This window comes from Triturus cristatus, chromosome 5_1 (genome assembly GCF_964204655.1).
Source record: "Triturus cristatus chromosome 5_1, aTriCri1.1, whole genome shotgun sequence".
Classification (NCBI taxonomy): Eukaryota; Metazoa; Chordata; class Amphibia; order Caudata; family Salamandridae; genus Triturus; species Triturus cristatus.
This window is the reverse complement of record NC_140587.1, coordinates 710,544,005-710,557,690: the sequence shown is the minus strand read 5'-3', so window position 1 is coordinate 710,557,690 and position 13,686 is coordinate 710,544,005. Positions and strand designations below refer to the sequence as shown.

Here is a 13,686-nt window from a genome sequence, read left to right as displayed (position 1 = left end):
AAATCTGGAGTACACTCAACACCAGATCAGTCTCAACCTTGTTGGGCCCCATCAGTGATGTGCAGGTTAGATTCTCTGGCACAGCGAGCTTGGGACTCAGGTCAATGCGGTGAACTCGAGTCTACAGGTAATTCCCTATTTGGACTTGCAAAACTCAGACTAGAAGGCATTTACCACACCCAATAAGAACTCCCAACCAAGGGTAATTCGAAATTAGAGTTTGAAAGTGTTTCAATTCTGTCTATTTCTTATTTTAATATTTCCAATTTTACCTGGGGCATACTAGCCCAGGACTTGGGGCCTGATTACGAGTTTAGCGGTCTTGGAGCGGGCCAGCACACCAGCGCTCCATTCCAAGACCGACAAACTCGGCCGCCGGCCCCCTGCCAGATTATGAGTAATCTTGTGGTTTGGCGGATGGTCCTTTGGCATTCCCACGGCGGTGCCTATTATAAACGCATTGTAATGGGAATGCCAACGCCCGTTCCTGCACGGCATTGGCTGTAAAGTCCATGCTGTGCAGGAAAGGGGGTGACCGCACACAGGGGGGCACAACATGTACCCCCCTGCTGGCACCCAATGGTCCTAATGCAAACCTTTGTTTCCTCACCACTAAAGCTATCAAGGCGGCATCACCACCATGAAAAATGTGGTGGTAAGGAAACTCCTAATGTGCTTAGTGGTGCCGCAGTGGCACCACCAGTATATTAGGGCTGCCGCGCCACCGGCACGGGATCCATGAACCCCTGCGGGTGCGGTGGTACTGTGGCGGTCCCACCGCCGGCAAGTGGACCACCAGTCTGACGGTCCAGTGATCCCTCTACACGTTTGCAGTCCGATGAACCGCCAAACTCGTAATCAGGCCATTAGTGTTGAATCTGGACGGGCTGCTGCAATGTGCTATGGAGTTGTCTAAGAAGACAAATACTCTTGCAATCAACTTTTGATAGGTGCTCTGTTGTCTCAGGCTGGACCATGGTGTCCAACTAGCAGGACACCATGAAGTCGCTGAAACATTTAAAACAGTGTTTACAATTCACAACGAGGTTCAGGGATCTAGTATAAACAGAGGGGGAATTTTCTGGTGTAATTTCACAATAAGCAATGCACCAACAGTTAATTATTGAGATTGGTTGCATTACTTTCAGAGAAATCGGTGATGGTTTTCTTATGAAGTTGATTAATAATGTTTAAACTGCCTTTCAAATGAACTGAGTGCTTCAAGCATCAATAAAGAATAATAAACTAATCTGTGTTATTAGACTAATTCTCCAAACTCTCAGAGCAATGAAGATAGATGGCTTTCTCAACTCGAAGGTGCTAATTGTATCGATATTTGAACAGCTAATTTGGCATTCACAATTCAAATCTGTAATTTACAGCTATCTGCAACATGAGCATTAATTTACCAGCTAACTAAGATAGTATTCCTTTTGCATTCCTTTAAAATATTCTGTGCAATATCGATTAATATATGTGATAATGCTGAGCATTTTATACTAATTGTGAGCCAATTTAATAATTTCATACTAATTTTGGGCACTTCATGAACTACTTGGTGGTATTTTTGCCTGGCCTGAAGAGATTTGCCAGGCAGAGTGAGTAAGACAATTTAAATGTTACACCTGAAAACTAGTGGATTTCATAGCTAGTTAGATCTTTGAGCTTGAGTACTGAAACATTAACGTGCAATACTTTAGACTGTCTCTGAAGGCTCACCTTTATTCAGAGAATGTGCTGTACAATAAATTTGTTTAAATTGTGAAAACATCACAAGTCTAGCTTTAGAAATTTGGCTTCTTTGCCTCGTCACCCAGGGATCATACTGGTGTTGACGGAAGGACGTGTACAGATGAGCTAGGCGCTGGAGCATGGGCGGAGCTGCAGGATCAGCAGATTAGGAGTCATGGTGGAGCAGGGAGGAGATGCAGGGGGCGAGGCTGACGCCCGGCACCGAGGTCGAAGCGGGCAGGCAGGAATTATACAGCTTGAGTGACTCAAACGCCAAGTGTGGATTGAGTGGCACCAGGAACCCTAACGGGGGAGTGACCGACATTTGCAGCCAAGAACAGAGCTTGCAAGTTTCCTCAGCAACCATATTAGGCAGTGGCTCTTGGAGTGTCAGCTCAGGTGCATGTCAGCGGGCAGTGTTAGGTGCTAAGGGCAATTTTTTGCTAAGGCGAGTGCTGTGTTTACTGTTATTTTTCCCTCTGTGAGTGCTGCACAGCCACTGTGCTCACCGCCCTTGGGAAGCCAAGAGGCGGTGGGCATGCCACAGGGTGGTGACAGCCACAGTGGGTGTAAAAGTGCACTGCTGGAGCAACCATCTGCAGTGAGTCTTTGGAGAACCCAAAAGAAGCTCTCCCCTGCTAAATAGAAGACAGTAAAAGCATTTGGGGAGACACCCATTGGTGGCGGCGGTGGCAGCGGTAACAGCAGGCTAACGTCTGTAAATACAGATTTGTGACTTTTGATTGTATTAAATTCGAGAAGATATTTTAGGCAAGTCATCTAACCACTGTCATTGGATCTTGGCACTCTTGGATTCATGTGCTCCTTGTTACTCAGTGCACTGTATGCTCTCCAAGTTCTGGGTGTGTCCTGTTTGAAATGGCCATATCACTCTGTACTATGCACTGGGTCCACGTATGGGTGTAGTGTCATTAGTTTTAGCATTGGTCCATGGGACATTGAATATTGAATTGGGGTGGAGTAGAGCAAGCTGTGCTTGGCCTGCTTTTTGATTTCTTATTGGTTCCTATTGGTTTATTGGTCTTTTTGACTGTTTAGTCATCCTTACATGGGAATGATTGTAAAGTGTAGTATTCGCAAGCCCGATACAGTGTAAATTGAACATAGATTGGGCATGGAGCATCAGTGGCAACACTCACGGGGAGATGCTTCTGAGATCCAGAATATGAATGCCCAGGGTGTTCCTTTTTCAAGTGCCTTTTTGACCCCAAGCCCTCTATGTGTTGTGAGGACTCAAGTGGTAGCAAAGCATCAAAGGGATCCAGTTATTCAATACAGACCCATTTGAAATCCTTATTAAAAGAAGGATCTCTTTCACTACCAGCGAATAATACTCTGGAAGAGGGGGTGGATCCAGTGGTGGATGCAACGTACCTTAGTATAGCCAAGTTGATTCATCAGCCGTACATGTTGTGCTGAGTAATGCGGGGGAAATGTCTGAGGTATCAATGTTACTTGGTGGCCTAAATGAGTGTGAGGATAAGATGAAAGGTGTAATTTGAGTTAAAGCAATGGTCCATAGTAATGCAAATAGTGAGACTTGTCCTGAATTTTGCCCTGTTGTAGGTATCCGAGGTTTGACACCAGGCCAGGGGGGGGGTGCAGGGAGGGTCAGTGGTGTTAATGCCAACCAGCACTAGTCCTATTTTTGTCTCCACTCTGGAGACAAAAATACAATTTCTGGTGCTTTTAAAATGACACACACAAGTTTATTAATGCAATGTTTGAAAAGGTAGGCCAAATATAACAATAAATGCAGATTCTCAGGTATCAAACACTTTTAAATGAACAAGTAAAATAAAATGCAGCATATACACAAATAGCAAAGAGTAGAAAATATATACAAAATGGTTGGGAATACCTCATCGATTGAAGTTGCATCATCCTTGCCAACTCAAGCTTTGGGAAGCCCGTCAAAAGCCCAGGTAGGAGTTTCAATCAGGACTCATGTTCCGTCACCTCCACAGCAATATGTCTATTCTGTGGTGAACTTCCACCTGACCCCCGCAGGTTCCTAGCTTTAATACTATTTCTCAACGTGAGGCAAAGCTTCTAGAAAACCTCGCCCCCTTCTGATTGGAAAAAACGAGCTGGCTGTACCAGTCTGCGTCAAGGCCAAGACTGAGGCTGGCCAAGCTCCCGTATTTTGACTTCGAGGCAGAGTTGCACATTCCACGGACACTTCCCATAACATATTGCAGTTCACTCTGGTCGGTTAGGTGCGAAAAACAAGTGAGGAGCAGAAAGACCTTGAATATGAATCACAAGCACTGCTGTGCATGCAGAAATAAGGCAAAGTCAGAAAGCAAGATGACATGAGATCATGTCAAAGCCAATAGTAAGAACTCATAATTTTCATAACCCAAACTTGCAAGCACTGCTGTGCACGCAGAAGCAAGGAAAAGTCAGGAAACAAGATGACATAAGGCCATGTTAGAGCCAAAAGTCAAAGTCAGAAAACAAGATGACATGAGGCCATGTCAAAGCCAATAGCAAGCACCTATAATATAAATGTACTGTTCTACTCCATGACAGCCCCCACTAAAAGACAGCAAGATTACAAGACAGAAGAGAGGCAGGCATATGCAGGACCGCCCTACATAAATCCAGGCTAGGGTAAAATAACACACTAAAGTCAGTTAAAATGGTGGTAGTTGAAGGTCATCATAGGGTGCCCAATCACTACATTCCACCCCATGACCTTCGACTATCACCATTTATATATATCAAACACTGAACCTCTCAACTAAAGACACCACTACTAGTGAAAAATTGCATTTCCAAAATACATGTTGAAGCAATAACTCATGTGCTGAACTGGAAGCACAAGTATAATACTGTGAAATCTTAAAAGCATATACAACGGAGTCAATGGCCAATACATCTTTCCCTCACTTATAATAGCCCATCCCTTGACTAAGGACTTGTAATAATCAAAGTGACAAGAAGCCATAGAAGTATAACTGTCAGTTTATTCCAAGCCATCCGCTCTCTGACATGAGCAGGTTGTCAACGTTCTAAGGTGAGCTTCGGGAGATACCAAGGGTGAGTGGGACGGAGGGGGTGGACGGAAGGTACCAAGGTGGGAGGAAAAGGGAAGATACAACACATCTCCTTACCCAACATAACAGGAACGAAAATATATGGTGAAACATTACCTAGCTACTCTGTCCCCACTCCAAACTTGACCGTCCTCCGATTCCACCACATTTTTCCCTTTACCCTTAACATTCTGGAGAGGAAAGAATTTACTCTGTCCCACTTTAACCCTGGTGGGTTTCTTTATCAACACAGCATCGTTAACCATGGGTTTCAAATCCCTCACCCCGTGTTTTTTATCATACCAGTTTTTGTAGCGGGATTGATGTTGCTGTACCCTCATCTGACTTTCGGACCTGTCATAGACAACCCTCTTACCCCCTTCTAGCCAGAGAGGGAACATCTTAGTGCCTGGTTCTCTACCTCTTAACATTACAAAAGGGGAGATCCCAGTTACAAGGTTGGGTGCCGTGTGATAAGCCCATAAACAGTTTTTAAGGGAGTCATCAACATTGAACCCATTAGACATTGCCAGTTGAATATGTTCCTTAACCATACGGTTCATCCTCTCTACCAACCCATTAGCCTTCGGGCAGTAGAGGGCCGTTCTCTCATGCTTGATATTATGGTCTTTTAAGAAAGTTAACATTTCATCTGAAGTGAACTGTACCCCATTGTCAGTTACAAGAATAGATGGAATACCCTCAAATGAGAATACAGATTTCAAAAATGCCACGAGGTTCTTGGTCGTGGTCGAAGAGGTGAATTTGACATTGACCCAATTGGAGGTGTAGTCCACCAGCACGAACATAAACCTTCTCTGCGAGCCTAAAGCATCCATGGGGCCAATTATGTCCATGGCCAGTTTAGACCATGGGATGGTTGGTACCTCCACCGGTGAGAGTGGGACCTTATGTAGAGACTTGGTTTTGTCAGCTTTAGCACAACTGTGGCAGTCCTTTACCTTTAATTCGACTCTAGCATCCATCCTTGGGAACCAAAAGCTGTTCCTCACTTTGCTTTTAGTGAGGCTTCTCCCCAAATGGCCCTCGTGTGCAAGGTCTATTATTCTGTCTCTCAAGGTTTCAGGTGGCACAATTTTAGAATTGCGGTAGATTCTGTTATCCTGAATAATGAGCTCATTTCTGACTTCCCAGAATACTTTCAACTCTTCCACCACATCCCCGCATTTATCAGGCCACCCATTTATGACTAAACTTTTTAGAGCCTCCATTGTCGAATCCTTCATCATTTCGTTGTCCCACTCCTCTTTAGAGAAGGAAGGCAATTGAATAGAAAGGATGGGGGTGTCCAAGGAGTCCTCCCCCATGTTGGTTTCTAAGGGAGACATGGACAAATAGTCAGCAAGGACGTTGTCCTTCCCTGGTAAGTACTCAACTCTGAAGTTAAATTTCTCCAGCCCCAAAACCCATTTGGCAATCCTAGGGGATTCACAAAGGGATTTCTTAGATGAAAAGATGTGCGTGAGAGGTTTGTGGTCTGTGCGGACTGTAAACTTACTGCCCCAAAGAAAAAACTTGAAATGATTGATGGCCCAGTAGCAGGCCAATGCCTCCCTTTCGATCACGGAGTAATTCCGTTCAGGTGGACTTAAGGTACGGGAGGCGAAGGCAATAATGGTTTCTCCCTCTTCCCCTTTCTGAGATAGAGTGGCCCCAAGACCTTTGTTGGAGGCGTCCGTGCATAAGAAAGTTCTCTTCCTGTGGTCAAAAGGTCCCAATGCACGTGAACTCATGATCTCTTTTTTTAAGGCAATTACAGAGTCAGAATGTATCTCTAACCATTTGAATTCACTCTTTTTCTTTAACAGATCCCGTAAGGACTCACATTTCTCAGAAAACCTGGGAATGAACTTGGCCATATACTCCACCAACCCTAAAAAGGATTTGAGCTCCTCCTTATTCGTGGGGAGAGGTGCGTTTTCCACTGCTTGAATTAAGCTCATTTTGGGTTTTATTCCTTCAAAGGATAGGTTGTGTCCCAGATAGTCCACCTCCGTGACTTTGATCTTGCATTTTTCCTCTTTGACCGTTAGCCCTGCAATCGACAGCCTGGAACATGCTTTTCTAAATATGGCATCATGCTCCTCCTCATCGGCACCATAAACCAGTACATCGTCTTGGAAACACATACAGTTGGGGATGTCCTCCAAAACCTTTTGCATCATTTTCTGGAAGACAGCAGCCACTGATGCAAGGCCGAAAGGCATCCTTAGGAACATGTAAGTGCCCAACGGAGTTGAAAATGCAGTCAGTGGTCTAGAATCTGGGTGAAGATCTACTTGGTAGTATGCCATTGACAGGTCTATGACTGAAAAAAACTTTGCCTTCCCCATGGTACTTAACATTTCATTGATGTTGGGAAGCGGGAACCGCTCGACCCAAATGCTTTCGTTGAGACTGCGTAAGTCAATGCAAAGGCGAATGCCCTGTCCGTTGGCTTTAGAAGCTATGACAATGGGGGACACCCACTCTGAAGCGTCGATGGGGATAATAACACCTAAATGGCAGAGTTTGTCAAGTTCTTCTTTCAGAGGCTGTCTTAACAGTAGAGGAACTTGGCGAGTCTTATGTACAACAGGTTTAGCCCCTTGTCTAACCTTTATTTTATGTTGATAGTGCTTTAGCAATCCCAGCTCATTAGAGAAAAGGCTAGGGAATTCGTCACATAGGGGTGACTCCCCTGTAGTACCTTTGACCACCATGACCTGTTCCCTACCGTTGGGATCGAGAATTACTCCCAGTTCCCTCTGGTGGCGCCACCCTAGGAGATTAGAGCCCGAGCTGACGAGATAGACCTTGGCCACTGTGGATCTCCCCTTGAAATTTATCTCCGTCTCCACCATGCCTACCAACGGAATAGGGTCTTTGGTATACCCCTGGGGTGTGATGTCAGGTTCAGATATAAGCATGCCTGGATCCCCTTTGATTCTCCTGAAATCATCCATGTTTAATAGAGTAAAGGGAGAGCAGGAATCTGCAAACATTTCAATACATGTGTCTTTAATTGAAATGTTGCATTTAGGGTATTCAAAAGGAATGCTACCACACGTGCTTTTTACTTGAAACGTAAATCTTAGCTGCTCGTCGTTGGTTTCATTGATGGCTTTGACTTGGCTGCTGTCACTGTCTCTGCACACCCTGGCTAAATGACCTCTTCTGTTACACTTCTTACAGTGGGCATTGCGAGCTGTGCAATTGGGATTGTTAGCTAAATGGTTACTGCTCCCACATCTATAACATTTGAGGTCAGAGTGTTCTCTAGGAAACTTACTGGATGACTCAACCTTACTTCGGACTTTAGGGACATTCCTATTTGGGGGTTCTGCCTGAACTGCAGCAACCACTTCTTCAGACACCTTAATTTCTTTCATACACTTTGCCGTATGTTCAATAGACTGAGCAATAGACACAGCTTCTTCCAGTGACGGGTTTTTTGACAACAGCTTCTCTTGGATCTTGCTATTGCTTGTGCATCTGACTAATTGATCGCGTATCAAAGAGTCATTTAGATCCCCAAAATCACACCTTTGAGTAAGGCCTCTCAGATTGGCAATGTAGTTTTTTACCGATTCATTCTTCCCTTGTAGTCTACTGAAAAACTTATGACGCTCCAGAACCACATTTATCTTATCCCCAAAATGATTACCCAATTTTAGCATGGTAACCTCATACACATCAAGGTCCTCTTCTTCGTCCAGCTCAGGTTCTGGAAGAGTCTCATACACTTTGCGACCATGTACCCCCATGTTGTGTAACAAAATGTGCTGCTTACGTAAGGCCGAAAATCTTTCTCCCCCCATGGCAATCAAGTATGACTCAAACAGTTTTGTCCATTCCTTCCAATGGATATCTGGATCGCCACATTCATTTAAAAATGAAGGAGGTTGACATATCCCCGGGGTACCCATTGAGAAAAAGGTGGAGCCCCCAACTTGCCGCAGGAAGGAAGAAATGTATCTGGTAAAGGTGCTTTGAGGGTAACACTACCAGACCCTTGAGGAGGTATGAAGACTGCCGCAGCAGAAAGCAGTACAGATTACTGAGGCCGACAACCTCTAAAACATCAAAAGTGAGCTACCAGAAATGTACTCTAAAAACTGAGTTGTTCCAAAAGCGCTCAGCTCAATGGAGGAAGGAGTCACTGTGATGCCCAGCTCGATCCAAGGGTAACATACGCATATGTGACGAATAGCTGTAAAGCCCGACTAAGCTGTAAGCTAAATCAAATAATCATTGACAACCAATGCTGCATGGCAAGGACTCCGCAGGAGCAGAAAGAAGTCAATCCTTTGCCGACAGCTGTTATAACTCTCTGACAGAAATGTGTCTCCACAACGAAGGAATGCTGCCAAAATCCCTTAGAACGTACCTCAAAACATCAGGTAATGTTCCGGCTGCTGATATACAGGAATAGCTGCGTAGCTACAGTCCCGAGGATCGGGTCCCAGCATCCGCAGCTGGTAGCGATGTGGAACGCCAGCCGGAACAACCCAGGGAGCGGCAAGACCCCCCGCAGAACGCAGCACACTCTTCCGCCCACAGAAGGGCGGTGGAAACGAGACAAACGCCGTCAGGCAAGGAATCCTGCGAAAGGCAACAGGGCAGCAGGACCCCGCGGAACACACCACCTACTTCCCGCCCGCTTGTGGGCGTGTAGAGGCGTCGACTGGTGCGTCTTCCGTCAGGTTCCTGGACGCCGTCCTAACTTGAGGAGCTGTCGCTGAGGGAATGCGCATCCGGAAGATGGATTCGGCTGATGAAGGTACAAGTCACGCTCCTGAGGTGTTTTTTAGTTGCGCCAGAGTCGCTTAGCTCCCCAGGCTCCGTGAGTCCTGAACCCTGGAAACGCTGTAGACGCCAACGTCCGCTGTGCAGGGTCTCGCTGGAAGGGCAAGCAGGAAACACCACGCCACAGGACTAGGAGTGTACCAGTATCCCTGGCACCAAGGCTGTCACCTTCCCCTTAGAACAGTTGGACCTGGATATTCCGCTGATAGAGTCCAAAATTGAGAGCAACAGAAAAAGGGGAAATGGCTTGTCCTGCCCCCCTCACAGGAAATTCGTCGCCAGTGTAATAATCAAAGTGACAAGAAGCCATAGAAGTATAACTGTCAGTTTATTCCAAGCCATCCGCTCTCTGACATGAGCAGGTTGTCAACGTTCTAAGGTGAGCTTCGGGAGATACCAAGGGTGAGTGGGACGGAGGGGGTGGACGGAAGGTACCAAGGTGGGAGGAAAAGGGAAGATACAACAGGACTCCTATAATACATCAGTCTAAAGTCAACCACTTGGGGACGAAGCATAGATAAAAGATTAGGCACAAACTGAATTAAACAACATAAGGATACCAAGATACATATTGCTGCTGCCATCCCACCAGGAACAGAGCGAAGTTTAACTAAATCTGGTAACCACCCAAACAACCAATCCCACCATCCCTGTTCCACATCCTGCTTGACTTCTTTGGCTAATTTGTGTAAAGCATCAATATGGGACTGGATTGACTTAGAATGATCCGACAGATTAAAGCAACACATTCCCTCAAAATCTGAGCATCCATGATCATGTTTCAGCAGTAAATAATCAATAGCGGCTCTGTTCTGTAATATGGCTTTTCTAGCACCCCGTACATAAAATAATAATTCTGCTAAAGCAATCGATGTATGATTAATATTTTTCACCATTAAACATGCCAATCTACCAATAGTTCTAGAGTTATAAATGGCTAAGCCTGGAATTCCTACTAATGAAGCAACTAAACTAATATATTCAGATTTGGATAACAAATGAACTTCAGAGTCACAATGTTAACTAAGCTGAACAGATTCTCTCGTATTCTGAGCATGTGATGGTGGATCTAGCGGAAACATCATGAGACCTAATCTAGTAAAGGCACACGGTCCACCTGTAATGTTTGCTGGAATATACATATTAGTCACATTCCCACATGAGAATAACCACCCTACAGGCAACTTGACATGCCTGAAATGACTGGCAGCAGATACCACATTTTTGCACACCATGTTGTTTTGCACATTTGCACAAACGTTGTCATTTCGATATTGGAACAGAATTTCTTCCTGCCAGCTTGTAATATGTTCAGCTCCATCAAGTCGCTTTTAAGCACATTTCCCAATAATAGTTGGATCGCAAGTTAAATTGTAACAAATGTCGCCTTCAGTAATGTTAAATGTAATTACTTGTGTCATGTTCTTCTAATCAGTATCGGTAGTTTCAGGACAAAATCGGCAAAACTCGTAAGAAGTTCCTCCACCGCCCCGTCTGCATTTGTAACATTAAAGGTTTGCAAAAGCACTTCAACATGGGTAGGTATAGCTACGAGGCATGTGGAAACGATATCCATGGTGCTCTTCATGTTGGACATGCAGAAGTACGATCTGTTGAGGACTGTCTGTGCCAGATTAGACCACACGTTGTCATTTCTAGACAGTAGCGCCGTCAATCTGCGCGGTCGGCTGGCCACTTTGGGGTAAGGGGCTCCTTGTCCCCCCAGCCCCACACGCACATGACCAAAATGACTCCAGCGATCGCAAGCAGAGCACCGACACGCCATACTATGATCTAAAAGAACAGAAACAAAACAGGTATTACTCATTCTCACAAGTAGCATTTGTCAGCAGGCACATGTTCCCATTTTTCCTGCCCTGGCTTCATGATTAATAGGACATTGTCCTTTCCTGTTGCAATGATTTCTACCTGTTCGGGGAGTCTATTTGGAGACACTACCCACACTTTGGCTCCTGGGTTCTTATCAGTTGAGCCAAACCCTCCTTCCCCACGTATGGTGAGGAGGGCTGGGGCAGTCTCCTTCTTAACTACCCCTCCATACACTGGCATGATCACCATCTGAGCAACTCTGTCTCCAGATTGTATGATCAGATCTGCATCACCACTGTTAAGTAGGATGACTTTAATTTCACCTTGATAGTCTGCATCAATGATTCCTCCCAGCCCTTGGATGTCCTTTAGAGCCAATCCAGATCGAGGGGCAATTAAGTCAAAGTGCTCTGAGGGTATCTGAATTCCCACTCCTGTCTCAATGAGTGTAATATCTCTTGGTTTCAGTCTGTACAGTTTCAAAGCATGCAGGTCAAGACCTGCAGCCTCCAGTGTTGCCCAGTACGGAGCCAAAGCTCCAGGAGCTGTCTCCCAGTAAAGAATGGTATTGGTAGCCACATGTGGCTGAATCTGCAAAGCTGGAGTTAACATTCGCATCAAAGGGGTTTCTGCATTTGCTAAAGGTCTATTATTTAATATTTGTAATGCTTCACTCAAATGATCTCTCCAATTATTTAAAGAGCCATCAGACAACATTCTCAATTGATCTTTCAACAATGCATTCATGTGCCCAATCAAACCCGCAGCCTGTGGGTAATAGGGGATATGAATGATCCACTCAATATTGTGTTGCACACACTATTCCTGCACCAATCTTCCTTTGAAATGAGACCCATTGTCACTTTGGATCTCTAATGGAATTCCATAATACAAAATCAGCAAGTCTAACGTTTTCAATGTATTCACCTGAGTGGCACTTTTACATGGGAACGCGATCAAATATCCAGAGTATGTATCCAAAGCCGTGCACACATACTAACGTCCTCGACTAGTTGGCAGGGGCCCAATATAATCAATTTAACAAATCTGTGCCGATAATTTTCCTCTTCCTAGCTGACCTCTCACTATCTGTGGGACTGATCTATGTTGGGCATGCTGACAAACAGAACACTGCAAAATCACAGTTTTAATCAAATCTAGGGGAATGTGTATCCCTCTATTCTCTGCCCACCTGCTAGTAATCTGTTCTCCAAAGTGTCCGCATTTCTGATGTGCCCACTTCGCAATCCCAACCAGGTCAGAATCCTGCATTGCCACCTCGGCCTAATTAAACCAGCAGTCAAGTGAGTCGGTGGAGCAATGAGCATGTACATGATACACAGTAACTGTACTTTGTGTCAACATGGTCCAGATCTCTTTCCACAATTCCTTACCCCAGACTTGCTTTGCATTTATCATCCAATTATGAGCATGCCACGTGGGAAGCCAAGTTGCTAGCCCATTGGCAGTAGACCACGAATCAGTGTAAATATGACATTTTCCTGGCAATTCTTGTTTCAAAGCTTGATACACAGCATATAGTTCTGCGAACTGACTACTCTTTCCTTCTCCAGTAGTGGTCAACAATTTCTTGGTCACAGGATTGTATGACATCGCCTTCCAGTGCCTCTTAGCCCCTACATACCTGACTGCACCATCAGTAAGCCACACATGTTTCTTACCTTCCACGGACAATTCGCTAAATGGCTTACCCCACTTTACAGGAGACTCCTGTATTTCAGGTACATCATGCAACACCTCTGTCTCTTCCATTGGCGCCTGCGCCACCTGCTCATGCAACACCGTGGTGCCTTTGGGACCTACTCGGGCCCTATCCTGTATATACCACTTCCATTTGATTATGCTGGCTTCCTGCGCATGTCCAATTCTGTGAGTCTTGGGGGAACTCATCACCTGAAATTATTGGAATTTCTGGTTTCAAAATTAGATCGTGCCCTAGGGTCAATTGCTCAGTATCCACTAGAGCCCAGTAGCATGCAAGCAACAGTTTTTCAAAGGGGGTGTATCTCTCTCCAGCGTCTGGCAAATTCTTTATCCAAAACCCTAAAGGTACTTTCGTTCGTCCCTGCTTCTGCCACAAACTCCAATTGGCATATAGCCCTTGTACTGTCACATTCAGGTCAACATCCCCCTCCCGTACTGGCCACAAATCCAAAGAGTGCTGTATAGCCTCTTTTGCTAATTCAATTGCAATCTGTTGTTGCTTTCCCCATTCAAATGCATTTTTCTTTCG

The 13,686-nt window shown here is 45.1% G+C and overlaps 1 protein-coding gene across 1 annotated transcript in view; it reads left to right on the top strand.

The window, feature by feature from the left end:
- Nucleotides 1-13,686, top strand: part of LOC146831397 (E3 ubiquitin-protein ligase RNF138-like) — a 255,932-nt gene that overhangs the window by 141,840 nt on the left and 100,406 nt on the right. The window lies entirely within an intron of this gene.